Here is a 4,491-nt window from a genome sequence, read left to right as displayed (position 1 = left end):
GGCACCTGACAACAACAACAACTACAATAGAGATTATTGATCTAATTTCATACTCACTTTTGTTCTTTGTAAAACTTTTTATTGTGGCCACTGTTGTTCTTAAGTATGCATTTTTGGTATGTTTTTATAGCCAGGCAATTGTGAATTGAATGAAAATATAACATAAAAATTTGGTGGTAAGCATTAATTCCATTTAGCATAAAATTATTCACAACTTTTAATTTAGAAAAATTAATTTGCTTTTAGTAATTTAGAAAAAAATAGTTTGAGGACTCATTGATTTTTATTTTTCATAATTTGGCAGAAAGTGACGTTTTTGAATAAAGTTTTGCTTGTGCTTGACTTGTGCTCTGTAAAGAAAAGGCTGATTATCAAGAGTGCAACATGTACAAAAGTATGAGTGGCAGGAATGTAAATCCATTTTTTTTTTTTTAAAGAGGGATAAAAATGTTTTAATTGTCGAGATACATTGGTAAACAGTCATTTACATTGTAATACCAAGTAGAGACACAATAGTCATTATCCAATCAACAACTTTCCAAATATCCCACCAACCATCTTGGCAAGTCCCTGAAAAACAATAGAATTAACATGATGAGATGCCATGATTATGCAAAGGGCATCTGAGAAACTCAACAGCTAGGAAGTATACAACATAGTTATATAAGCCCTGGACAAAGAAAATGGGGATTTAATCAAGACGTGCATATGCCATGCAGATGGAAGTCCTTTGCTCTTCAATATTGCAATGGAGCGCGCTGTTGCTAATAAAGGAAATTCTCTGACATTGCAACCAAGCTGAAAACCAAATAGTCAAAAAAGGGCAAAAGATAATAATAAATCCAACGATTTTACATCTGAACATGAATGTGAAGTAGAAATAGTGAAAGATAACAGACAAACATATTACTTTAGGTAGCTCATTATAAGCCTTATTATTCTAAATTATAATTAGAATATAGATTTTGTTATATAAAAATATCAAAAAAGTATCAGTGAAAAGATACGATCTTCATGAAGTGTGTTGAATGGTAAGGGTAAAAATGTTGCCAGAGCACAATTGACCAGGCTGGGCCATCTGTTTCCATGAGTTTGTCAACTGGCCTTTCATGGGTCACCCCATAGAAAGTTCCATAAATGAATATACTGTCTAAACAATTCCCCTTTATTATCACAGAATTCAGCATCTACCCATGGTTTTAAGTATATACTAAGATTGTGGGGCTGGAGATGCAACTGTTTAGAATTTACTTGGAAACATCTATGCACAGTACAATGTCCTGTGGAGTCAAATTCCATCTGAATCTTGATTTGCATTCTCTTGATTATTGTGTCATAATATCATTTTCTTCTAATTTTTTTCGTGTAGTCTTTGGTTGACTAGACACCATATTGACAGCTTTAGATGGAAGGCCAACATAGACCCCTCCACAGTTTCTTCTCTTGTCATCTTCTGTCATTGATTCTTCTGTTACATCTTTAGCAGCTCCTGCAAGGCCTCGGCCCACGCCCTCGCTGGTGGCGGTGGAATTCCCACAGCTTATCGCGCTGATGGCGGGGGAAGCCGCTTAAATCCATTTTTAACTACAATACTCTTTGTGTTTTTAGTTTGTTTTACAGTTGTACATGCCTTATCAATTGTGATCATTGCTTATGAGAATGTGAGCTAACAGAGGAGAATGCTCCTCATACATTCTTTATTTGAAGAAGATGGAAAGAAACAAAGTAATTCTGCATAAATTTACATTTATAACCTAGAGCTAATTAATATTTTTTTCAGGTAATCATAAAAACTGTGAAACTATAAGAAGGATTTAAATGTTTATCTAAATGAAATATGCTTATGTACTAAAGAATTAGGAATAGTATCAATAAAAGAATAGTACTCAGGAAAATAACTTCTTTTTTCATTCAGGGTTATTGACTCTGTGTTGTCTGAAGCATGAAAACCAGAAGTTCTTTGAGAAAACTCTGATGGCATATTTCCTACTATCAAAATCAAATAAGCGATTCTGGATATAACCATAAATAACTTCTCTGGGGAATTCAGTAACTCTTGTGGGGATTTTTTGCTCAATTGACTTTCCCTTATTTATTTATGTTTATGTAAGTGCAGTCACACTTAAAAATTTCTGAGATTTTTTTTTCCCTTCTATTTTTCATTGCTACCCTAAACTCAGCAGTGATTTAGACTAGAGAAATGGAAAATACTTAGTGAGTTCGAAAATAGGACCTGAGTGCTTCTCTCCTTTTTGTAATTGACATGGCTCAATTTTCTGGTACTCAGTGACATTAAGGGATGCTGTACTCTTTCTTTCCATTATCTGCTTCCTCTTAGGATAAGAATCCAAGTCATGTATGAATGATGAGGTAGGAATGGGGATATTATAAATATTACATCACTTTGAAAATGTCTTGCTTGCTTCTGTATTTTTCACTTCATTTTAAATTGTGAGTTTAGTTAGAAAAGTAGGTGTTGTTGTTAAGAGTCATTAAGTTCTGACTCATAGCAACCTTGTGTAGGGTTTCCGAGGAACAGCTGGTACGTTTGAACCCTTCAGTTCAAATAGACCTTGTGGTCCAGTGCTTTATCCCACAGGACCATACCAGGTGTTGTTGTTGTTGTTATTGTGCCGTGGAGTTGGTTCCGACTCATAGCAACCCTGTACAGGGATTCCGAGGCTGTAAATCTTTACGGGAGCAGAAAGCCTCATCTTTCGCCCATGGGGAACTGCTGACCCTAAGGTTAGCAGTAGGGGCATCAAAAATTTGTTATGAAAATATATTTGAAATTCTGTATGCAAAATAAGAGTTATAAAGAAACTGTGAGAGTCTAATAAAATTTTCATCAAATTTGCATAGCTTGTTTTATTTTAAAATGTAGTAAAAATGACAGTTATTTCAATTCCTAAATCACTCAGGTTAGTTCAAGAAAGAGGGATTTACTATGAGAATAGCTGCAAAAATAATGGTGGTTCCATGTAAGATGTACAGACTTTCTGGGGTTTTGGAGCACTCCAGGATTCACTGTGAATATCATTCAGCCACTCTCTGTCTGTACTACTTCCATTAAGAAATGGTCTCTACTATGTTTTGTCTCCTTAGCATCTTCTTCCTATTCCTATTCCTGGTTTCTTCTTCACAATTTGATGTGGCCTTCTCTGTCACTTCATGGCTTCTGTTTGAGCATTCCTTTGGGTTCTTATTACACTCACCCAATTTTCATTGTATTTTCCAATTTTGAGAGCAAGAATTTAATTAACTCAGTTTTACTTTTCACAACAAGCCAACTTCTGGACTTCTGGACAGTCTGGCCCTGAATCAGATACCAACCCATTTTCCAATGAGTTGTGGTCCAATGTTGATAAATGAGATGGGTTATGTGATATATGGCTTTTCTTGCTGAAGGAAAAGCCACAACTAGCTTCTGCAGAAGAACCTGTGGGTTGGTCAATGATGTATCTGGTGCTGCACTAGATTGCAGATGTTAATGGTGTATATGGAGGACTTTAACCATTACTCTGTGTGTATGGGAGGCAGTTGTCTCATGAGATTCTCATACAACAGTATAAACATTTCAAGATTTTGCTGTTGAAATATAAGACCTAAAACTTTTATGTAACCATTAACAATTAGTGGAGACTTTTTGATAGTAATCCACATCTCAGATATGGTTTTAGTATATCATGCGATTTATCTATTTTGAGAGGATGGATGAAAATATTGATTTGTTTTACCACAGAGGCACAGGAAGAGATGCACTGCAATTTTTTCTGTGCTCCTTGGTTACCATATGCTGTGTGATTTTCTTTCTCATCAGCAGGCATTTGAAGGCTGATCTATGATAATTAAATGTAGATTAAAATGTGACAAAATTTAATAAAGAATTCTCTGCTTCCAAGGAAACTACAATTAGTGAAGCTTACATTTTCAGAACATTTAAAAAATGCTGTGGACTGTGATATTTTCTCATCAATTAGCTCTACTTACTCATTGCCTTGGAAGTAAAGAAAAATATCTCAGTTCAGTGACATTATATGAGAATATGTAATAAATGATCAAAATTGTTTTAAAAGTTCTGCATCTACAAGAATAAGTTAGAAAGTATTGCTACTAGGTTTCAAGTTCATATAAACTGGGTAATAAACCCAGTTTATTTAGTCAAACAAAACATTCAAAAACACATCTCTGGAATCAGTGATTTTGCAGACGAGTTTTCTCAGTAATACACTTTTCTTAGTTTCTTTAGGGAGGTTTTAAAAAGGGTATTTTTTTTGTGTGTCATAAAAAAAAGAAAAAAGAGATTTTGAGGTCAGAGTCAAAATTGAATTTTTAACAAAACTCAAGGGGACATCTCCCAAATCATTGAAACTTTGCAACAAGTTTGTAGGAATGTGGCCCCATATAAAATAACAGCTTTTAAGTGGATTAAGCATTTTAAGGAAGATCTCAAAGATAAATTCAAGGCAGAGAAGTCAGCACAGAAGGTTT

General features: G+C 34.5%; 2 pseudogenes; both read right to left on the bottom strand.

The window, feature by feature from the left end:
- LOC102841269 overlaps nt 1-520 on the bottom strand; it is a 2,458-nt pseudogene extending 1,938 nt beyond the window's left edge.
- A 472-nt stretch (nt 521-992) lies between these two features.
- On the bottom strand, nt 993-1,317 carry LOC102840890 (annotated as a pseudogene).
- Between the last annotated feature and the right edge of the window lie 3,174 nt (nt 1,318-4,491).

The sequence above is a fragment of the Chrysochloris asiatica genome, unplaced genomic scaffold (genome assembly GCF_000296735.1).
Source record: "Chrysochloris asiatica unplaced genomic scaffold, ChrAsi1.0 scaffold00012, whole genome shotgun sequence".
In the NCBI taxonomy this organism is placed as follows: Eukaryota; Metazoa; Chordata; class Mammalia; order Afrosoricida; family Chrysochloridae; genus Chrysochloris; species Chrysochloris asiatica.
This window is presented reverse-complemented; position numbering and strand designations above follow the sequence as displayed.